At 42.1% G+C, this 24861-nt stretch overlaps 1 protein-coding gene across 14 annotated transcripts in view; it reads left to right on the top strand.

Moving 5' to 3' along the window:
- The first annotated feature begins 1165 nt into the window (after window positions 1-1165).
- Window positions 1166-24861, top strand: part of DYNC1I1 (dynein cytoplasmic 1 intermediate chain 1) — a 318746-nt gene continuing 295050 nt past the window's right edge. For 11 of the 14 annotated variants that reach the window (XM_005550168.5, XM_045388826.3, XM_005550167.5 and 8 more), the window contains exon 1: window positions 1166-1385. The gene's annotated coding sequence lies outside the window, so the exon portion shown is untranslated. Of the gene's footprint in view, window positions 1386-1709; window positions 2260-24861 lie in introns of those variants that run through there. The other 3 variants (XM_074035475.1, XM_074035473.1, XM_015447267.4) reach the window with 1 other exon arrangement.

Genomic DNA, 24861 nt, shown 5'->3' with positions numbered 1-24861 from the left:
ATATTAGCCAGGAAGGCCAAAGTAGAATAAGGATGGCCATTTACAGATGAGTATGTATTCATACTAGAATCTGTATTTATTTTGAAATTACTGTAGTACTTGTGAATTAGTAAGTTCATAAATATTTACTGAATACCCATTATATAGTGAATGCTGTTCTAGATACTGAGAATACAGCGGTGAACAAGATAAAGTCCCTGCCTTCCACTAATTTACATTCTAACGTGTACAAATACTCCACAGATGTGCAAGAAATATGATGAAAAGCTTATCTATAAAATGGTGCTAAACCCCCTAACATCCCAAACTCAATTTTTTGGCCTTATGACTTAGCTGTTGTGGCAAGCTTGTTTTTTGCAGAGTTCAATAATAGTTGCCCAGATTTTTTTTTTTTTTTTTTTTTTTCCTAAGACGGAGTTTTGCTCTTGTTGCCCAGGCTTGAGTGCAGTGGTGGGATCTCGGCTCACCGCAACCTCCGACCCCCGGGTTCAAACCATTCTCCTGTCTCAGGCTCCCGAGTAGCTGGGATTACAGGCATATGCCACCACGCCCGGCTAATTTTGTATTTTTAGTAGAGACAGGGTTTTTTCATGTTGGTCAGGCTGGTCTCCAACTCCCGACCTCAGGTGATTCGCCCGCCTAGGCCTCCCAAAGTGCTTGAATTACAAGTGTGAGCCACCGCGTCTGGTTAGTTACCGAGATTTTTAAAAACTGGGACTTTAAGAAGCAATGTGAAGGCAAGCTACACACACACACACACACACACAACACACACACACTTAATTCTTTTTTATTCTAGGAAAATCGGGATCAATCAGACCTATAAATCATTGTGTACAACAGGAAGATCTGAGCTTTCTTTATTTCTATTTAAATGACCTTTAGAAGTGTAGTTGCCTGGGAGTGAAAGTTGTTCAATGGTGGCATTTCAGCAGGAGTTCCCAGAATATTGAAGCTCTCCTCTTTGCAGCAACTTAGGTCTAAGTCCTGCCGACGGCAGAGGGATAGACGAATTGACCTTTCCAGGTCCGCTGCTCGCCACCAGCCTCCGGACCGGCGCCACCCGCTCCTGGCGAGACCGGGAGCGGTAGACGCGGAGCGGAGGCCCTCCCGCAGGAGGGGCGCGGGCGTGGAGGGCGTGGGCAGGGGGCGGGGCGAGCCCCGCAGACTGGGTGCTCCGGGGAGCTGTCAGTGTCAGGCTCTGGGAGAGAGGAAGTGATAGCTCCCAGAGGAGCGCGAGCGGAGCGGCCGGCGCAGCGTGAGACAGCACATCCTGCCCGCGCCGGCCCTGCCACCTTCGGGAGTCGCCTGCGCCAACGCTGCCGCCGCCCAGGAGCCGCCGCCGGCTCGGGGAGCCCAGTTCCGCCGCTGCCGAGCGCGTCCAGGTAAACTGGAGCGAGATGTCGCCGTTCCCCGGACCGCCGCCTCCGCACCTCTCCCCAGCCCTCCCCAACCCTCCCCACCCCGGTGTCGTCTGCGCTGGGAACCAGGCTGGAGCCGAGGCCCCTGCAGCCGCAGCCGGACCCTTGCCCTTGCTCCCTGCCCAGGCTCCTGCGTGCTCCGCTGAGCCCGAAGGCGGCCAAAGCCCCCCAGTGGCACTCCGCTCTCGGCAGAGCCGAGAGACTAGGGCAGAGAAGGAAGGGTCGTGGTGTCACCACCTGGTCGCCCACCTTGTGGGCTGGGAGGGGCGTCCCAGTGCGCGCCGCCTCAGTCTTCCCGGGGGATCAGAGGGCGAGCTGCGTTGAAATCTACACCCCTCTGGGCCACCGGCTGACTGCCCCTGGAGGAAGGGGGAAGCTGCAGAGGGAGGGGAAAGGATGCTGTTTGATTACATTTGGAGCTGTCTGCAAAGCTCTTGGATGCTGTCACTACCCTCCAAGTCGGAGGGAGCGAATTCACTTCCAGCAGGGCATTGATTAAACACTTCAAAGCGAGAAGACGCTAGTTTCTCTCTGCTGCGGAAAAAGTGTGGGGAGGGATGTTGTTTTGGTAAACACCTTCCCGGCCGCCTGGCTCTCCTTCCCCTGCTCCCACTCGGAATCGCTCTGGCCTTATAAATCCGTGCGTCGTCATCATAAGGGCAGTGATCCTGGCAGCGCTGATGGGAACTGAGTGTGCGGGAGTCTCATGACTTGTACCTTGGCTAATAAGATTAAACAGAAGCCCAGGATCAGGACAGGAAATTACATAGGAGATCAGAGACTCAACAACATGCAGAAGATGGAATATATTCGCTATTCTGGCCTCTACTAATCCTAGGTAAGGGGCAGGAACAAGTAGCCAGCCATTTTCTTGCTTGGAATGCCTTTCAAATGGGCATTGTAGACTTACTGTAGTTCAGAGTCGTGAAAAACTGCTTCCAAACATTCCAGATTAGCAAAAAGAACAGCTAACAGTAAGGCATAGGTAACTGCAGGTGACAACCCAATGCCTGATATTAACACAGATACGAGTAACAGTGTGTGTACATACTTTAATTGTGGAAATTAGAGAGATATACATTGATCAGTGTTAGTAAATTTGAAAAGAGCATATTCAGTGCAATTTGCAAGCTGAGGGTACTGGTGAGAATGTAATACTGCCTCTAATTATTTACAATGCCAAGTTTGTTCAAAAAGGTTTGGTGTGGAAAAAGGGGTCCAAACTCAGCTCTTTTGATCATATTTCTCAATAAAATAAAATCTGAGGCACCTGCCACTAAGTCACCAGATGTTCTCTTCATAGGAACCAACTCTTGAATATTTGTTTAGGTCTGAGGATCCAGTGCTCCAAGACCCATTCCTCTTAAAACTTCTAGCACTGTCCTTGGGAAGTTTTTAGAATACAGTTGGGGGTCGAATGCAGGATTTTCCAGCCTGTCAAGCTCTTAGCCCTGTTTCTGGCCCACAGCATCTCAGCATTTTACTTTTTCTTCCTTGTCTCAGGCCTCAGATACAAATGCACTTGCTTCCTTCCTCTTTGGACCTCTGAGATGCTGCAGACCTCTGAGATGCTGTGCACAATCCCCTGGAGGAGGAGGGAGTGTCTTGCAGCCATTCCCCACCCCCCAGCCTTTCCTCCCTCTTTGCTACTGAAAACATGCATGGTTGTTTTACTGGTAAAGCTTTAGATAAAATCACCAGTAGGGATATGGGCAGAGAAAATAAACTCGACCCGCAGAAGGGGATCCATGGTCTTCAGTTTCTGACTAACTTCAAAGAGAGTAAGAGGAAGTCACTTGGCATTTCAGTAACCATGTTTTATATCTCAGAGAAGGCTCTAGGATCTTTCTTCCCAATCCCTCTGCTTCCAAAAAACACTCCTTCCCGAGTCTACGTTTAATAAATGAGCCTTACCTTTGATGACAGTGCTGAGTCAAGGATCCAGCCTGGGTGCTGCTCTGTCCATACTCAAAACAGCGATGTAGACCAGTCTTGTAAAATGCATGCCAAATCTGAAATCTAGGTACCCCTCTTAGTACGACAGTGTGCACAGGCTTCACCCTGTTACTATTTTCTCCAGTTTCTTTGTTGTTTAATGTAGCATCAAATATAAAGGTCACATGCATCTGTTTCAAAATCTGTTTCAAACAAATATATTCCTCATTACTTTATTCTCCCTGCACTTTGTTCCACCAAATGAAACAAAGATTGATAACAATAGCTAAAATATATTGAGCATTTTACCAGACATTGAATTTTAAAATACTTTCACAGGGGTTAACTTATTTAAACATCGCAAAAATCTTATGAGGCAGATATTGTTTGTAATCCTGTTTTACAGATGAGGAAACTAAGACACAGCTGTAAGCTGTCAAGTAACTTATGCTCGACTACTAAGTTGAGCAAGGCAGCATTTGAATCAAGGCCTGACTCCAGGCCAGGAGTTTTAACCTCTCTCTTCCGTACTATAAAACAGTTACAGTGGTTAAGTTTCATATATTGAATACCAAGGTCTTTTCTTATGTTATCTCATTTTAATTCTTATATTAATCCTATGAAGTAGACATTATTATCCATATTTTACAAATAATTAAATGAGTTAAATGGCATACTCAATGTCATTTAATAAATGGCAGAGGTAGGATTCAAATAAGGTCTCTCCAAAGACTCTAAAAATAGGACCTATCCATTTTGGCTATTGTGCTGTGTGAGAGGCAAAAAAGACAGTGTATATCTGTTTCTTTCAGGTTTGCTGTCCAATTTCAGGGTGATCCATTGTTATTTTCTTAAAGCCACAAGTATAGCCACACTTTTTGCCAGTTGATTGGTAACTGTGAATAATATATGCACACTCAAAGTAGACCCATGGCCCCTTAAAATAATATATGGCATTGTTTTTGTCTCCTTAATGAAAGTAGCTATTAAACTTTGTGGATCTCAAATGCTGTGTAAATAGTTGCTACCTTAATCAGGGATCTCTTTTACTAGAAACCTTTGTGGCTTCTACGTTCCCTAGAGCATGTGAGAATATATATTCTCTTGGGAACTTTGCTGGGACTAGGAGCTTCTAGAGTTGACTTTTTTTGAGAATTAACTCAAGTTAATTCAACTCTCGTTTTTCTTCTTTGCAATGTATAAATCCTTGACCAGGTCCATGTAAAAGTTATTCCTCTTGGCTGGGCACAGTGGCTCACACCTGTAATCTCAGCACTTTGGGAAGCCGAGGCAGGCCAATCACTTGAGGTCAGGAGTTAGAGACCAGGCTGGAGGCTCATGCCTGTAATCCCAGCTACTTGGGAGGCTGAGGCAGGACAATCACTTGAACCCAGGAGGTGGAGGTTGCAGTGAGACAAGATTGCACCACTGCACTGCAGCCTGGGTGACAGAGCAAGACCCTGTCTTTAAAAAAAAAAAAAAATTATTCCTCTTGACAGACACTTTTCATCAATATCCTGGACTTGTGTTCCTTGATTCCTCTCTGCGTGAGGCCTGGCCCCAGAATCTCAGAGTGAAGTTTCCATTGTAACATAGATACCACTGCCTAGGTGCTAATCCTCATGAGCTCACATATTCATAAAACATCCTTGATTCTTTGTTGGCGGAAACTTCTTAAACAAAAACCCATAGATACTGTAAAAGGGAGGCATATGAATGGTTTTCAGATGGTCATTGAACCCACTAAAATTGATGCAAATTTTCATGCATTTGTGCATAAATGTAGTTTTCTAGGGAAAAAATGGGGATATTGCTAACTAAAAATACATGAAGAATCACTGGTTTACATATGCTGTTTAAAAAAGGGGAGAGGAGCAGAGGTCACTCTGCTGAAATGTATCGAAGACAAAGCCAAACTATCCTGCCAGTGGCAGCCACAAAATAAAATGTTCTTGGCTATCAGGACATTTTTTGGCGTTTCACCAGGAGTCCAGGTGGCAGGTACAGCAAACATCAACTGACAGTGAGTCAGGCCTACAACTGAGTCAGGCCTCCAGGCGTGGCAGGCAGTCCTATCTCAGCTTGTCATTCATTGAGCACCTGCCCTGTGCACAGTCAGTGCTTTACAGATGTGTTAGTTCATTGAATCATCCCAGCATCCCTCTAAGGTGGACATTTTTCTCTTTCTTTGACAAACAAGGAGACGGTTGGAGGGATTAAGTCTCTTGGTCAAGGCCCCATGGAGCCAGATAGTGGAAGGGCTAGATTTGAAATGCAGGTCAGCCTGATTCCAAAGTCTGCTTCTTCTCTTCCTACCATAGCTCATTGTTTGTCTGCCTGTGTGGGATACCAAAAAAAGTATTGTTTAGTGTAGCTTTTTATTGTCGCAGGACTAAGAGTCCCTCAAGAAATATGTTCACACACTGATAGGAAAAGCTTAAAAGTGTTATGAAAGGAACAACAACAAGTAATATGTCTCCCAACGTGGCAGAAGAAAAGCAAGCCCTGCTTTACTTAAGGTGAGTTGAAGCTCCACGTTTGCGTCCCCTGTCGCCAGGTGTCTTGCCGAGTACCAAATGCACAGCAGCCCCCACCTGAAAACTATCTCGCAGGGGTAAGTGCAAATCAAAACTTTAATCATTGCAAAGATGAATTTTCTTTAAGGCTGTTCTGTCCTCTCGGGCTTCCGTGATATAGCAGCTGTGTCATGATCCGGAACACTGACTCGCTCCTAAATCCTGGGAGGGCCGCTGCTTGCCAGATGACTTACGTGCTCTTTAGTTTTCAATTCATATCAGTCTTGAAATCCTCTTAAGCAGCTGTTCTTGCTTCCAAATTATTACTTACGCCCTAACAGTTTTCCACTTACCTATATTCTTGCTGTGATCGAGAACAACCCACTGTTTCATTTTGGGGTACAGAACAGCTGATGCCATCAATGTGGCAAACACACAAAGCAGAAATTTCAGTCAGAGTTGAGGGCGTTCATAATAAAAATAATGAATCTCAAGCACTATAGAGGATGATTGTACTTGATCAACAGACCTGCCTGGTAACAGTTCCAGTGTGCTTCATTATGCTTTAACTCAGTGCTCTTCCAACATTTTTTTTTCTCTTTTATAATCCCTCAAGAATTTAAAAAAATTCTGCAGCTCCGTCATCTCCACACATTTTAGGTTACATCTAATGCTTTTCATCATAAATTTATAGAATCACAATTAATGTGATTTTCAGAATGTTGTAAACTTTGACAGTTAAAAATAAAACCGTGACATCGTTCTTTGAATCCAATTAAAATCTAAATACCAACTTCAATTTAAAATGTATGGGAAGAAGCTCTTTTCACAAAGGGATGTTTTTATATCTTGCAGTTAAGCACCACAGTAAGATTTGGGATTTCCTGGAGTTTTGTTTGTTTGTTTAGTTTATATTTGTCTTTAAAGTTAATATGGCAGAAGGCATGTTGTGAAAATGGAGATGGGAAAAGAGGCCCCGAATAATTCTACAACCATGGGCACATTCTGTGGTAGACAGTTTTAGGAAAGCATACAGGCAGAAGCTGCGGATCTGGAAATTAATGTCATTAACTTTTCCCTTGCCTGCAGGCTCTTTAGAAAGCCTCTGTGGAGGCCAGGGGTATGCAGATGCCAGTTTGAAGATTGAACGTTTATCTAGCACAGGTGCTGTGTGTTATGGGGTCAGTGTGGCATAGCTACTGGTAGTCAGGCCCATTGCCTTCTCTGTATGGGACTCAAATTAGAGGTGAGTAGGGCCAGAAGGAGCTGCACAGAGGCTGGTCCCATTTTCTGCTCTCAAGTAGAGGTGACGGGATAGCTGTCTTTCATCTTCTATTTAATGATTTTCAGTACAAGATGGGCTCATTCCAGTGCTTTCTTTTCTTTTTAGTTTTATTTATTTATTTACAAACAGGGTCTTACTCTGTTGCTTAGGCTGGAGTGCAGTGGCATGATCATAACTCACTGCAACTCCAACTCCTGGGCTCAAGCGATTCTCCCAACTCATCCTTCCAAGTAACTGGGACTACAGGCATGTCCCACCACACCAGCTAGTTAATTTTTTTTTTTTTTAATAGGGATGGAGTCTTGCTGTGTTGCCCAGGCTGGTCTTGAACTTGTGGCTTCCAGCAGTCCTCCCTCGGCCTTCTAAGTGTTGGGATTACAGGCATGAACCACTGCACCTGGCCCCAGTAAATTTTTAGATCAGTGGTTCTTAGCCAGGAGCAATTGTCTTCTCCAGGGGATATTTGGCAATGTCTGGAGACTTTTTTTATTATCTCAACTGGGGAGAAGGGCTGGCATCTAGTGGGTAGAGGTTGGGACGACTGCTGAACATGCCACAAAGCACAAGACAGCCTCCACAACAAAGAATTATCTGACCCAAAATGTCAATGATGCCGAGGTTGTGAAACTCTGCTTTAGAAGTTCTAGTTTTCTCATCGAAATCTTCCCTGTTTAATAATTTAAGTCAATTTTTTTGGTCTTTACAAGATAGTAAAAAGCGCAACATCTAAGAGCATGTAAGAGGCAGCATAAAGTAATGAGACGAAGAGGTCAGACATCGCACTTACTGCCTGTGTGAGCCTCAGTTTCTTCATCTGTAAAATGGGGACAATGATGCCTGGCTTGCAGAGTTATTGTGAGGATCGCAGACAATGAGTGTACAGGTCCTAGCACATGGTACATGCTAAATACATGGATGATTCTTTTTATTATCAAACAACAATTATGTCACTCTCTAGTTTATCTGGGATGTGTGCGATCTTGCCTTCCTTTGAACCAAGGGTATGCTTTATTTTTTTAAAACAAAAAATTGTCTTGATTTAAATTTACTCATTGCCATACGTCTTTCTCCTAGACTTTAGGCTCCTTCAGACATCATTGTGTCTTCCAGCAGAGAACTTTACACATGGTGAATACTCAACAAGCTTTTGTTGACCTGAAATATTAGCCAGAATAAATCCTACTTAATATTCCTTTTCTTTTAAGACTGAGTTCTTTTTCCCCTTGGAGCATTTTAATGTGTTTAGTAAAAACATTCACTTCCCGAAATGTAGCACGCATTGTGTGGGTGTGCCCAAGATGAATGTGTGTTTGGTAATGCTTAGAATCCTGGAAGCCTTGCCTTCCTGAATCGGGATCATGCAGAGCATTTCTGCTGGGGGAAGGGGAGTCTTAAGGAGGACAATATTTCATTGAAGAAATGACAGGCAGCATGGTTTGAATCTGGTGTTTTCCTTTTTGAACCCCTTAGGCTAATCCTTTTGGTCTGGCTTTGGTCTGACACTGTCCAGTGAGCAGTCCAGTACACTGGCTTCTTTCTGGTAGAAGGGACATTTTGATTCCTTACCAGGTTTATATTTTATTCTAATGTCCAGAGTGAAGCCAAGTAATGAGTATATTTTCATTGAATAAATGAAATATTCATTCACTCGGATGAATAAATGATGACACAACATTATACATCCTTTGCCTACAATCACTTTCCCTTTTTTTTTTTTGAGACAGAGTCTCGCTCTGTCGCCCAGGCTGGAGTGCAGTGGTGTGATCTCGGCTCACTGTAAGCCCTGCCACCTGGGTTCATGCCATTCTCCTGCCTCACCCTCCTGAGTAGCTGGGACTACAGGTGCCTGCCACCACACCCAGCTAATTTTTTGTATTTTTAGTAGAGACAGGGTTTCACCATGTTAGCCAGGTTGGTCTTGATCTCCTGACCTCGTGATCGGCCCACTTCTGTCTCCCAAAGTGCTGGGATTACAGGTGTAAGCCACCATGCCTGGCCTCACTTTCCCGTTTAGAATACATGCTAGATTGTCTACTCTGACCTGAAATAGTACACATTTCTTTGTCAAGATGAAGACTTCACTCATTGAAATGGAATGAAGTCCTCTCCTTCTGAATGCAGTTTTAGATACTATAGCACACCATGTGGAAGCCTCTACATGTTTATCAAGTTGTTGAATATTAAAAGGAGCCTGAGTGCAGGGGATGACCCTGAGACTCTGTCTCAGAACCAACTTGTGGAATGTCAGTTGGTGGGTTTGGATGACGGAAAGGGAAGCAGGCCCTGTGGGGAATGTGTGTTTTGACACAATGTCCCCTTTTAAAATGACGGTGCGTCTCCTGTTTCACCATCTGCCCGTTAGTATCAATATAGCAAGAGGTTGTGGTAATTGGTGTGTATTTTGTGGAAGAAAGAATAACAAAAGAAAAAAAAAAAACCTTTCTCTGCCTGTTTCCTTGAAAAGTGTGACTTTGTTCACTTTCAGAAGGTATAGGTTACAGCTGATTCGGAAAGAGGATCCTCCCTCTTTGAATGCCTTCAGGCTTAGAGGAAAATGAGAATCTATTTGGGTAAGTTAAAAATGCCAAACTAAATCTCCTAATGCAAATATGGACCACCCAGGGACGTTGTAAAAGGCCAGATTTGGGGGTTTGAATATTTACACATTTTCTTGCCTCCTATTTTAAGCTTTTTAATATTTGTCAAATGCTGCTGAAAAGTAATTGGCATATCAAGCAAGGGTGAAATCCCATATCTTATGCCAGAGAATTTAAAGCCAGGGGAACTGTGCTCATTTCCCTTGAGAATCCCTTGTTTTTAAAATGAAGAAATGTGAGTTCAAAAAATTCTAAGACAGTAAATTAGAGACTTTAAAGTAGATAGAAAAGTTGATTACAAAACTATTGTTGAGGAGGAGGAAGATATACTCTCTTTGAGTGCTCCCTTTTCCTGGTATAGTCTGCCCTGACTGAGCCATTTTTCTTGGTAAATTGGGCGAAAGTTTATTTTTGACGGTGGGTCAGTGTACTGGAAACATCACCCTATAACATTGTCAACACCACCGCTACCTTCCCAAATGCCGGAAGGGCAGATCTGGGCAGCACATGGAAAAAGTGTTTTCTAAACTCCCTGGAGGAAAATACAGAAAGTTACTTTAACAACCAGGGCGCATGCTCTGGAGACTGTGTGGTTTTTAATGACATTTAGTACTTTCTTATTCTTTACACCCTCCTCGTGGGGCATACCACAGCACTTTAAGTTGGAGATTGTAAAGGAGGGGTGCTTGAAGATGTCAACGCTGTCAAGGAAGGTGAAAAGTAACAAGAATTCTGACTCATTGGAGTGGATTTGATCAGGCTAGACTGTGTCATGATGCAGTAACAAATAACTGCCAAACCTCAGTGGAGTAACACAGCAAAAAAATTTTCTTGGCCATGTTACATGTCCAGTGTGGGTCAACAAGGGGCTGTGTTCATCATGTTCACTCAGAGGCCCATGCTGCATGAGGCTTCATCTTGATATATGCTACTACAATCCCTGTGGTAGATTGCATACTGCATATTAAACCTCCTGGAAGTGACATATGACACCTCTACTCATGTTTCATTAGCCAAAATCAGTTGGGCGGCCATGCCTGACTACAATGGCGTCCTTAAGTGTAGTCCTACGGGAGGGGAACTGGAATTTTTGTAATAAACTCAAATAACTGTGGAAGGGAGGGACTTACATGAGGTCTGCCTATTCCTGCTAATAACTACAGTCTCTATGGGGCACCCCTAGGGACACTGATTGATATGTAACCACATATGTAGTGGTTTCAGCGACCACCTCTACAAGTGAATTGGGAGAGTTTCCTGAGCCTTTTGTGGGATTGGCAACAGGGGTCACTCATTTGCTCAGCCACTGCATGCTCAAACCCTGTATGGGATGGGGAGCATGCAGACAGGCAGGTGCAGGAGCCAGGAAGAATGCTTTTGGGCCCCAGCCCCATGGTAGCATGGAGGGATGTGTTATAATTAATGCTGTTTTAGCAGTTAATGTCTGTGGATGGCTAAGTATTAAACCAGCTTGTGGAGAGTCAGGGTGACAGCCTTTTACACCGTGCCCTCTTGATACCTGCATCCTTGTCTGGCGTCCAGGAAGAATCAGACATGGACTTGAAGGACGGTGAACACAGTGGTTTTATTGAGTGGTGGAGGCTGCTCTCAGTGGGATGGATGGGCAGCTGGAAAGGGGATGGAGTGGGAAGATGATCTTACCCTGGAGTTCAGCCATCCTGTGGCCAATCACCTCTCTGACCTTCCCCAGCCGAACTCCTCTCGATGTTCAGATGCCCCTTCTCTTCTCTCCTTCTCTGCCACTCCTTTCTGCTGCTCTGCCACTCTTCTGCTCATAGATCTTGGGGTTTGCGGTTTTTGTGGGTACAGGTTGGGGGCGTGGCAGGCCAGAGTGATTTTAGAAAAGGCGACATTTGTACATGAAAACAGAAATGCCTGTTCCCATTTAGGGCCATGGGTTTCCAGGCTTGAGGGTGGAGCCTTTGCTGGGGAACCACCTTCTTCTACCCAGTATTTCCTTGCTTCCTGTCCGTATCACTAACACCTGAACGAATGCCCATTAAAATGTAAAATGCATTTGCATGATTTTAGCATCATAAGGAATAACAGGTTCCCCAAAAACTGAGCTTACAAATATTGATCTTACTGATAATAAAGGAAATATATATGGGGTGAAAATTAGCTTCCTTCAGTAGTTGTTCAATTATAGTCAAGAATATTCATTTAGAACTTATGGAATGCGAGCCCTGAGTAAGACTGAGTGCTTGGTGGGCACATAAAAATGAAGAAAGTACAGATCGTAGGGGCCAATGTCTAATGGGGGAAAAATAGAATAATTTATTACCTACAATGTGGTTATATGTTATCACATATCAAATGATTATCACATATGTTAAAATGGGATAAATGCCTCAGAGATATAACAAAGTACAATGGGGATTCAAATAAGGGGAGTGATTAATAATTAAGTAAGTAATCTCTTCTTTCAATTTGCAGACTGACCAGACATCAGTGTTACCCAGACAAAAACATTTCAATTAATGTTTTACATTCATCCTCCTCTTTTGTTTTTGGACCTGATTTGATCACAGACAAAATTAAAACAGTGATTATGATTAAGAGGTAGTATAAGAGCATGACCTCTGGAAATAAGATTCAGAGCTGAGTTTCACCATTTACGAGCTATGCAATCTTGACAAGTTACTTTGCTTGCGTGTACCTAATTTTCTTCATCTGTAAAATAGGATTCATAATAATAGCATCCACTTCCTAGTGTTGTGCTGTGATTTGAAAGAATAAATCCTACTTAATTTTCCGTTTCTTACAGGATTTAATTTTTTCCCCTTGGATTATTTCGATATGCTTAGTACAAACATTGACTTCCTGAAATGTACCACCTCTTGGGTGTCTGGGCCCCAAATGGATGTGGGCTTAGTAATTCCTGGGATTCTGGAAGGCTTGCCTTCCTGAATTTGGGTCGTGGGAGTGTTTCAGGGTCAGATGTTCAGTCAGTATTTTCCCTAGTCTGAGAGGCAACCATATAGTCTAGAGAGCTCTAGAGTGTCAATCTGGCTTCTATTCTGATAGATCTGGTAATTCAGGTCTATTGGAGGTACATTTCCTAGCTCCCCTATTCCCACCCCAGCACTTCAAAGTCATGTTAAATTAAATTAAAATTTAATGTGGTATAAATAAATTGTGACTGAATCATGGAGGCATTCTACTTGTTTGATTCCAGAACGTTAAAAGGTCCATGTGCTTGGGACCAGTGCCATAGCAAAGGATTGACGAGCTAGAGTCTGGGTACGATGGAGGGGAGCCTGTGAGGCTCATCTTGGTAGATGCTCACCTTCTCTCTCCTCTGTTTTTTCTTTGCCTCCCCCACCCACTCCTTGAATGCAAAGTGGGGGCAACTTGAGGTGACGCTGCAGAGCTTGTGGGCTGTAAGTGGGCGAAGGGGTGGGCGTGAAGACTGTCTTTGGCAAATAGCTTTGAGGACACTTATCTGCTGTAGCCCAAACTTCTTGTAAAAAACAGAGTTAATATCCATGTAATAGAGAACCCTTGATTGGTTCAAGCTGTTCAAAAAATGGACTGGGCTGTCTGTGAGGTAGTGAGTTCCCAATGCCTAGGGAAGTTCAAGCATGTCACTTCCTGTGAACATTGTCTGTGAACAGACTTATCAGTGAGAGGTCAGAGAAGCTCTGGTAATTTCTACATAATTTTCCTCAAAATTTAAGAATCTCTGATCCTTTGTAATGAGACAGAGCTTTGTATTATTCTTTCTTTTGGCCAGGTTCTGCCATTCACTTGGGGCCAGCATAAACAAGGGGGCAGGTGCCAAATTGGGAAAATGTAACAACTTTTGCCTATTTCCTTTCCATAGCACTGTTTAAATTGTAACATTCATTCATTTGTGCCTTCAACAAACATTGATAAATTCTTCCTGCCAGACAATGGGAGGGCTATAGTAACTTCAGGGAGTTTAACAACCAGTGACAACCATTAAAAACAAATAAGAGGTCTGGAGCAGCGGCTCATGCCTGTAATCCCAGGCTGAGGCGGGTAGATTGTTTGAGCTCAGGAGTTCGAGACTAGCCTGGACAACATGGTAAAACCCCGTCTCTATCAAAAAATACAAAAAATTAGCCAGGCGTGGTGATGTGCATCTGTGGTCCCAGCTACTCGGGAGGCTGAGGTGGGAGGATCACTTGAGTCTGGGAGGCAGAGGTTGCAGTGAGCCAAGATCGCACCACTGCACTCCAGCCTGGGCAACACAGTGAGACTGTATCACAAACAAACAAACAAACAAGCAAAAACCAAGAAATGTTGCTAACTTAATTCCAAATTGACCAAGCCACCATGCATTTGATGACTCATTCTTTCACCAAATCCTTTATTCATTCATTCACTCAGTAATCTCCTAATGTACTCTGATGGTTTTTTATAATCTGATCCTCCTTCCCCAAAACAGAGAGTAGACAAATACGTCATTTCAAAGTTATATTCCAGAAACCCCAATACCATATACATATATATTGTATATAATTAACAAAATCTATGCCTTCATTGAAGCTTAATATATATATAAATATATGTATTGCAAATGCTAAGATATCTATTTTGGACACTTAATTTCTCACTCTTTCATTCTATACAGCAAAAGTGTGATATGAAAGAAAAGTGTTAATTCCAGTAGTTTGCCTTGATTAGCAGATTTAAATAGACCGAATTAGTTTAACATGGAAATTCTTGATATTTTTTCAAGACTCTTACGTGTTCTAAAAATAAATCACTTTCTTCTGAAGCAGGGCAGGACCAAAGGGCAGAAAAAAATAGTGCTGGGTCAGTTATGTCCTGAGAGTGTGGCACCAAACATTCCCCTTTCCAACTTGTTCCCCATTGCGCCCCTGCCACCTCAAACCCATTCGACTATATGCTACCGTCCCATTGAACTGTGCTATTCCCCAAACATCGGCCACTTCCATAGGAAATGATCCCCAGTTCCCATCCTACTCACATGTCAATGTCTGGCTCTCAGTGCTCCTCCTTTAGGAAGCCCTCTTTGTGCTCCAGTTCTTGCAAGCACTCCTTAGTACGTTATACCTTTATCACACATGTATCCCATTTCCCCTGCAATGTTGTTAGTGTTTTCAGACCCTCCCATATTACATGCTTTTTGAGACAGACTCTATACTGATGATTTGTGTAAGTCCCACGGTACCCAGAACAGCACTGTATGCTTTGTAGGGGCTCAGTAAAAAGACTCATTATGCTGAATTAACATAAAGATAAATTTAGCATCGTGGAGCCAACTACTTAGGCTTCCTGACTCTTGGCAAATTAAAAATTTTGGTTGACTAGTGTGCTTCTCCCTACTTTAGAAACATATGGAGGACCTTGCTCAGAAGCCCAAGGTAGTCTTCCCATTTCCTTCCATCAAGGTAAATCATCCCAGCGTCCTTCCCCTTGGCCCCACCACTCCATTCCTGCAAAGAGTCACTGCGCAGCAGGGACTGGAGCAGTGGGGAGAAGTGTGCTCTGATCTGCTAAAGGAATTTGGGGTTATGTGACTATATATGGACATGTGTGTGGGTACATGCTCATGTGCTGAAAATAACCCGGTGACACTCTTGAGCATCAACATTCTTACCTGTAGTCAGCTATCATGTTGCAGCTGATGAGGACCAGCAGTTAGCTATATAGATAGGCAGAATTAAGGTCTAAGTCTTAGTTTTGAGAGTCTAGATGTTAGATTGTTTTTGGATAGCCCACATTCTCTAGCAACTTACTGATGGACAAACATACAACCCAATGTAAATACATGTTATATGTTAGGTCCCCAACATAAAATGCCAGCTTACTAACTTTGCCAAGAAAAACCTAACTTCCCACTGAATCAAATGCCCTTGTTTATAGGTCAGTGTTCTGAACTCTTCTGAGAACTTGAGTTTCTGGGCCCTTGGTTTGGGATAGGCATGGCTGGGACAGGACTAGTGTGAGGTTATTAAGGATAATCTTAAAGACTGAGTCTAGAGGTAACCTGGGCATTGAAAAATCAAGCAGGTGGTCCAATTATGTTACTACATTCAAAAGAGCTGGGAAGGGAGGCAGAATCTAGGTGTGGCAATAATATAGCAATTGAGGGCACCAAAAGAAAGCAAAAGGGTTGAGAGGGAAGGTGGGGAAATAGATCTAGGGGAATCCTAAAGCCAATGGAGCATTGACACTTTTTATAGAACATAAGGCTAGGAACAGGAAAAGGAGTTCACTCAGACACGTTTTTTGAAGCCAAATTTGTTCATTCAGCAAATATTGATTATCTACTCTGATCAGTCGCTATCCTTAGTATTGACAATACATCAGTGAACAATATGAACAAAATCTATGCCTTCATTGGAGCTTAACTTCTAAAAGGAGAGACAAACAACAAAAAATACTTAAACATTAAGTCTAACATAGGTAATGAAGAAAAACTTAAGGCAGCAGAAAAGATGGCAATGCAGGGACAGTGGGAGGGGAATAGTTTGCTATTTTAAATAGAATTGTCAAGTAAGACCTCAATGAGATGAAATTTGGACTAAGTATTGAAGAAGCAAGCCATTCAGATATGTAGGGGAAAATGCATAACAGGCAGAGGGAATAGGAGATGCCAAGACCCTGAGGTGGGCGTGTACCTGATGTGTTTGAGGAACAGTTAGTAGGCCGGCGTGTCTAGGGATGAGATCAGGAAAGTAATAGGGTTGTGTTGTGTAGGGCCATGGAGGTCATTATAAGGAATTTGGCTTTTACTCTGAAATGGGAGCTATTGGAGAACTTTTTGCAGAGAAGTAACACGACTTGACTTGTGTTTTAATAAATTACTGTAGCAGCTGTGTGGAATGGGCTGCAAGGGAGGCCAAAGATAGAAATGAGGAGACCCATTAGGGGGCTCTTGCAGAAATATGGATGACAGACGATGGTGGTTTAGACAGGGTGGTAGCAGGGGAGGTGGTGAAAAGTGGACAGATCCTGGAAATGTTTGGAAGGAAGAGATAATTTGCTGATAGATTGGATGTGGAGTTCGATGGAAAGGGAAATCAGGAATGGCTCCAAGACTTTTGGCCTGAGTAGCTGGAAGCAGTTGCCTTTGATTGACGTGGAGAAGATCAAAAGCTGGATGCACATGAAGCCAGAGTCCAGGGAACAGTTGTCACAGCTAGTGCTTCACGGTGGCGTGCTGGCACCATTGAGGTGACTCTCCTACCAGACACACAGGAAGGGTGATGTGAGTTGGTCAGGGCGATGACAGTTGGTCAGGGCGCCTTTTCCCTGCACACACTGGGGAAAACCTGAAAACTTCATGCCCTTTTTGTGTGGTTTAAGACTCTGTTCTCCTTCTATTGTAATAGGTTTTGCAGTTGATTACCACTAATTATGTGGTGGTGGAGAAATCAATTTTATGTCTCCACTCTGCTACTTCCCAAGTCTGTGATTGGGTGGGAAAGGTATAATTGCAGTACCATTCAATAAAGAATGTTCTGAAATATGGGGCAACCTGACAGGTAGAAAAGGAGATAGATGTATTCATGTAAATTACTACATACTTTGGATATTTTGTGACTCCTTAGCATGCATGGTCTTGAAAATTTAGATATAATTCTTCCTCCATTTTAATTCTTTCTTTCAGAATTGGTTTTCTTTAAAAGCTAATGTATACATGCCTGCATGCTATTTTCACTCATGGTGACAGATGGTTGAAACCGACTCTAGCTACATTTTTAAAAAAGTCTTGAATTTAAAAAAAATACACATGAGTATCAGAAGGGTTTAAGCCTTTTAGAGCTGGTTGAGAAATCTGCTCTGAATGCTGCTTCATACCACTGAGTTATCCATTCGTGTACAAAATGCTGTGTGCTGGGCCAGGGTAGGGAATTTGCAGCCAAGCTTTTCAGAAGGGTATTTGCTTTCTAAAAGGTATATAAAGGTTGTGCTGATGGGGCAAATAGCAAATATCCAAATCCTAGAGTGACATTCAGCATTTGTGTTGACATGGTCTGCAGGGAATATGTGATGGTCCTGCATTTCAGGCAGTATTGATTTTCTACTCTTATCTGCATATTAAGGTAGCTGGAAAAGTTGATTAGTCTTTCAAGAACACCCACTTTGATGTGTTTGTACTTTGGGGTATTGAGGGACTTATTTTACGTTTTTTCTCTTTAATTGTCTGGTAGATTTAAACAAATAGAGTGGAGTTTGCTTTGGTCATTCTGTGATAGAGCTTTCCTGCCAGTGCTCTGTGAATGGATCACAGGTTCCATGTATACCCAATATTAATTTCTTGGCAGCCCTCAGGGTAGTCAGAGCCTGGTAAGTCTCCTGTGGTAGTGAACACCTTTCTCTGTTCACCCTAACATACCTTGCAAATGTCATCATGCTCTGTGGGTGTCATAACATGCAAAATGTTGGCTGAGAAAGGATAAAGGTAGAGATAAATTTAGAATTAAAAAATTTTCAGTTTAAGAATTGATGTAGCTCAATATATTTCAAAAGTTTAACTGCAACTAACAATTATAAACAATATGTGTATGTAACAGTAAATGTATGTATATGTGTCCAAAACAAGCTTCTTACCATGTGCAGTACATTCTAATAATTATAATCTGTTACATCACAAAAATTGCTGCCTTTGACCACTGACTTGATTTTATAACTCACCGGTGGGTTGCAACCCATGTTTTAAAAGGCTGGTGTAGAGTGAATTACACACTAGGAATTAATTATCTGGTCTTGTGCTTGCTCACATCCTTCTATGTTTCCCTCCTGTGTACAGAGAAGTTCAGACCCCTTTAAAGCATGGCATAGCCAACCTTTGGCTATAGGGTGACCAAGTTGGCTAGGTTTGCCTGGGACTTTCCTTGTTCTAGCACTGTACATCCTGTGTCTTGTGTACCTCTGTATTTCTGTGCAAACTAAGATGGTTGGTCACTCAGTCTTTGGAATCTGGTCTCTGACTGCCTTCCCAGTCTCCACTCTGTTTTGTACTCAGTGTTCCATCCATATCCCATTACTTGTCCCAGAAACTGGTCATTCTTCTTACCTCCCACCTTTGTCCATGCTTCCCCCTCTGCCTGGGATGCACCACTCAGCTGTGCCTTCCTCAGGTCTGGTCTTCCTCCATTCTGGTTTGTTGAGTCACCTACTCTTTGGAAACCTTCTTTCACTGCTTTCTTGTGAGCAAGGTAGTAACCACAGACTACATTGGCTTATGGAATCTTTAGTAACTCTGTGTTTTCCTCAGCTGTCATATTCATTATCGTCTGTTGAACAGACATTAGAAGGAAAACTGCTGACATAAAGTGGGTGACTATGGCGAAGAAAGAATACAAGATAAGTAGAACAAATCAATAGAGATGATATGGCCAACAGAGTGGGGCAAGAGAAGATGCAAAAAACATAACTACAGGCTTATGCAGTGGCTAAGTGGCTAAGAGCATAGTGTGCTGTGGAGACTTGAATCCTGGATCTTCACATGCCACAGTTGTTTGCTTTGGTTGTGAGGACAGAGTATTACCTTAGAAGCCTCTTCTCTGCATGTGCTTTTCCACTCATCATGACCCCAACAGGGATTGGTGGTCCTTAAAATTAGGTAGCCTTAATTACGAATTCATACATATTTTGTAGTGAATTTGAGAGAGAATTAAGTGATCTTAAGATGTGGAGATATTCTTAATTTATAGTTTTAGAAGATTGGAATAAATTGATTTTTTGTGAGCATGTGTATTGCTGATTTATTTTGGGAAAATCTAATTTTACTTTATTATCTGAATTAAATAATATTTAAATTAATTATTGACATTAAAATTATTCCTTTCTTCATTGTGATTAATGTATCTTGATTGAAATTTCCTTTAACATGGTAGTTTAAATTTGTGCTCACGTAGGGGTTGCAAAAACAGCTGGGTGGCTTGAATTTGCCTGCATCCTCTATCGAGAGAGAGTGCCCACTTCAGGCAGGCCTACTGGCCTATGCTGTCTTGATTTAACTTTGTTGCACAGAGAATCTGGCTCCTTTATAATACAGCAGGCCCAAGAACTCAGAGTCAAAGCTAAAGCTAGTCATGTCTAAAGATTTGCTTGTTATCAGTTATTTTAAGGATCAGTCTGCCAGGTTACCTGAGAGTAGTTTATTTTTAGACATGTTCATTTATCATCTTAGCAACTCAGAGAAAACAGCTCCAAGTGCAATAGATGGCTCTGTTCTAAATCATAGATTATTTTTACATCACTGTTAAAGAGAAAGTCCAACCAGCAACATGATAATTTATCCTCAAGGAATTTGGGGCAATAAATTCAAGACTGCTGAATTTATTGGTTGAGATCAACAATAGAGACTGTCAATTATAAATTAATGGATTTTGCTACATAATCCTTTTAGAGTCAGAAAACAGAGATTAAAAATGTAAATCAGGCAGGAAAAATTATATCAATGGATATATAATGGTAGTGAGTTAGTAAAAGATAGTTGAATGGATGAGGCAATGTTAGGAGTATGTGTTTGTTGCACATTTGTACTAATGAGTGAGACAGTGACTCTCCCCCACCATCCCCTATGGGAATAAAGATTTGTTGCATAATGAGGAATAACTTCTCTGATTTTGGTCATTTAAAAGCATAGTATGCTGAGTTAACTTATTGATGATTGGAAAGTTCTCAAAATGTTAGTGAAAATATGGACAATATGGACATAATGTCTCTAATAGTTGTTTAGCAATTCAAGAGACATTTATTGAGCACTCAATGCTAGGCACTACAGATACAGAAGTAAATTAGTCATGGCCCCTGTCTAAAGAGCTTTAAGTCTAACAGGAGGAGAAAAATCACAGAGTATAGTCATGCACTATGGTACATGTTCCAGCAGAACTACATGCAGGGTACTCTAACAGCAGCAGTGAGGGGTACATGACCCAGGCTTGTGCTGGGGTTTAGACATAGTACCCCAAAATATGGTACCTTGGCATATTGAATATTTTAAGCTGAAGGAATTTGAGAAATGGCATGTGCAGGAAGGTCTCTCTGACCATCCCCTCCCCTTCTCTGAAGCAAGTCAAAGGACCCTCATGTGAGAGGAAGGGTGCATCCTTATCTCTGAAAACACAGGATACAGAGAGGAATCTGAACAAAGACACCAGGCTGTGCTTCCCCCAGTTACTACTCTTAGATAATACTTTTTGGCCAGTCAATTTTTTCCTCACAACTCTTCATTCTTCATGAAGCCTACTACAAAAGCGTTCAAGTTTAACTGTTTCTTTGGGTCTTCATTTCCTTATGAAGCCTCCCATGCCATGTAAAACTTACATTAAATACATTTGTATGATTTTCTCCTTCTAATCTGTCTTTCATTACAGGAGTCTCAGCCAATGAACCTAAGATAAGTAGAAGGAAAAGGTATTTTTCCTTCTCTACACTGGATGCCCTAGGAAGGCTTTCTGGAGGGAATGTGATTGAGTTGAGACAGAAAGATGAATAGGGGACATCAGATTAAACATGGTGAGAAAAACATTTCTGGAACTTGCAAAGGTACAAAGGCAAAAAAATCTCTTGCTATGCACCAGTAAATTGTGAACTAGGGAGTGGAAGGATATATGGATGGAGAGGTGGAAAATAAGAGCATCTTATGTGCCCATGATAAGGAGTTGGGACATATTTTGTAACAGTGTTTTAAACAGTGTTCTGTCACCCAAATCTGATGGTAGTGTACCCATCATCAGATTTGGGTGATAGAAAGCTCACCCTGATACTGCGTGGAGGATGTATCATCAGGGAGCAAGGTTAGCAGAAGAAGATGAGTTAGGAGAGTACTGCAATTGTCAGAAGCAATGATGAAGACTGGCCTTGTGCAATGTGAAAGGACATGGGTCGGAGAGGGCAGGCTGGTAAATATTAGGTGGTCAAATTGGGAGTACTTGAAAATTGGTTGTGGGGTGTGGTGAGGTTGAGGATTTGGGGCTAATCGAGGAAAAGACAAGATGGCAGCATTGCAAAACAGCTTTATTGGGTGGTACTTGGACAGGACCGGATGAGAGGAAGTCTCTCGAAGCAGACCTTCCAAAGACAGCACCATGAGGCCGCCACCCAAAGTGGAAGAGGACAAGGGAACTCCCAGGGCAGAAGGGAATGGAAGATGGGGCCTGTGGGTCTAGGTGATGTTGCTTAGCTGCAAGGTGGGGAGTCTCTGGGTCAGAGAGTTCCAAAGAGCAACAGCAGTTTAGAATTATTTCTATAGCCACAGGATTTGTATTATCTATGGCTAGCAGATGTTGGTTGCACACAGAGCCTAAATGGCTAAAAATATGCCTATTTGAACTCTATTTTAAGTGATTGGATGTGTGAGAATTTGTGTTTTATGCCAGTGGGTTATGAGCTAATGGTCCCAGCCTGCTGTGAAGAAATAAACAGCATAGGGACCAATGTCCAGGGGCCATCTTGAACCGATTTATGTAACAGCCAATGTTTACTCAGTGCCTACTGTGTGCCCCATGTGATGCTGAAGAGCCACCATGTGAGTTCCAAAGGAAGCTGTGTGATGCTCTATGGAGGATCCACCCCTTTCCATGTGCTCCTTGGGAATGCTCCTTGAGATGGAGCAGCTCCTTTCTATTCAATGAATGTTTTAGAACGTCTAGGTGCACAGACGCATAATTTCCTATTATATAAAGTGCAGTCATGGTAGCTTTCTTTGTTTGGCTTCTTTGCCTGATACTTGGCCCTTAGGCCAAGTATATGATTTATCTTTCCTATCTGTTTTGACCTAAGGTTGTGTTTCCTGGGGATCCTGTTGCAAGGCCTCACTTCTTTCTTCATGTAGTTATCCTTGTGACAGTGCCCAGAGGGCTCCCATCTCCTGTCTTCTGATTCTGTTTTCCGGTTCCTCTTCTGCCCTAATTCCCAGTGACCCAATTCCAAACTACTGCTCTCTAGTTGTCCAAACCGTTCCATCTTTAGCTTTATACTCTTTCAAGGATTCTACTTGAGATTCTCATTTCCTAAGGACTCTTGATATCATCTGAGTGTTTCTTGAAGGAAGATACTCTAAGAAATGAATGGCTGATTCTCTTAATTGGGGAACAATTCCCTTTCCAAAGAGAAGCATACTGAATCTCTAAATTGGTGGAATGCACCATAGGAGTCAGAAATTAAACAAAAATTTTCCAAACTTTTTGGCAAAGATGACAGTGGCTTTTGAGTCCTTTAAGATTTAAGAGCTCTCATCTCTACTCTGTTAACTAGATAAGAGGGCAGATACCCCATGGATTGATTTTTCTCTCCAGCATAATGGGCTTCTGTGCTGAGGGCTCGAGAGCCTCTCCTGTTTAATGTGCTGCAATTGCCAGTGCTCAAGTTGCAGTTAAAGTAGTACAATTTGGGTAGCTCAGAATCATAAAACAGCGAAGATAGGACTAGAGACAATATGTAGACACAACAATCTTAAATACATCTCACAAATTCAGCAAGAGTGATACTAAAGGCTTAATTTTAGAAAAATTTCTGAATTTCCTAGTCAAGAATTTACCCAATATGAATAAGATTGAGAGGAACCTGGAAAAATCAACATAATGTTTCAGCTGTGTGTATGGATTGATACAGGTTTTCCTCCAAAACAGTAGTTCTCTACAGACACAAATAGGTCCTTTCTATGTAAATTGAAACTCTTGCAGTGCTTGGGACTACCCAGTATTGGCTTTGATGAGGTATATGGGAATTTCAGAGGCAAAGCTTTTCCTTCTGGTGTCAGCTCGCTCATGCAATTTACATGTGATGCCACCAGGTGGTGATACAGAGGGATAGCAAGATTGGACCAGAAAGACTGATCAACATCCATCATAACGGCTTTTTGTTTAAGAGCTTTCTTTGGATTAAAATTAATAAAATCTGGAATAAGTAAACACTGGAAGGAAAGCATTATTTAATGAAAGTGTCCAGGAATAATGAAGTCTGACATTTCCATTTTAACTCTTCCATTTCATGGTTGTAAATGTGTATGACTATATCTGCTTCCATATTTATGGGTAAAATGCTGGTACTGGATTATATAATCTTTGAAGTTCTTGTTTTGAAATGAGCATGTATAATTGTAATTATTAAAGCAGTCTATTAATGCTATTCACAATCGTAAAGACAGGGACTCAACCTAAATGCCCATTAATGGTAGACTGGATAAAGAAAATGTGGTACACGTATGTCATGGAATATGATGCAGCCATAAAAAAGAATGAGATCATGTCCTTTGCAGAAACATGGATGGAGCTGGAGGCCATTATCATTAGCAAACTAAGGCAGGAACAGAAAACTAAATACCAGATGTTCTTACTTATAAGTGGGAGCTAAATGATGAGAAGGCATAGACACACAGACGGGAACAATACACACTGGGGCCTGTTGAAGGATAGAGGGTGGGAGTAGGGAGAGGATCAAGAAAAATAACTAGTGGGAACTAGGCTTAATACCTGGGTGATACAATAATCCTTAAAACAAGCCCCCATGACACAAGTTTAACTATATAACAAACCTGCACATGTACCCCTGAACTTAAAAATTAAAGTTAAATTTTTAAAAGTAAAATGAATTGAAAATGCCTTTGTAAACAAAGATGATGGTTTGCAAACTCCTCAGTGATATGAAGAAGCCTACTAGGTATAATTGAAGTCTGTAAAAATCACCCTTTGTTTTCTTTTGTAAAATTAAATATAATTAAGACCAAAAAAAAAAAAAAAAAAACAGCCTACAGCAAAATTAGGACAAAGGATTAAAAAAAATCAAACAGAAATCTACAGTTCATTAACAACTGTCTTAGTTCACTTTACAATGAGGCTAACGCCCATTTGTGTGTGTGTGTGTGTGTGTGTGTGTGTGTGTGTGTGTGTGTTTAGTGAGGGGAGAAGGAGAATGGGGAACGAAAACTGGCTTCTCAGTTGGTCTTCCTTACCTGTTACCTGGCTTAGGCAGGTGAGAAATCTTTCACACATTGTTCTATGGGGTCTCTCTCTCTCTTTCTTTCTTTCCTTCTTTCTTTCTTGACCGAGATTCACTCTTGTTGCGCAGGCTGGAGTGCAATGGTGCGATCTTGGCTCATTCCAACCTCTGCCTCTAGGGTTCAAGTGATTCTC

This window comes from Macaca fascicularis, chromosome 3 (genome assembly GCF_037993035.2).
Source record: "Macaca fascicularis isolate 582-1 chromosome 3, T2T-MFA8v1.1".
Classification (NCBI taxonomy): domain Eukaryota; kingdom Metazoa; phylum Chordata; class Mammalia; order Primates; family Cercopithecidae; genus Macaca; species Macaca fascicularis.
This window is presented reverse-complemented; position numbering and strand designations above follow the sequence as displayed.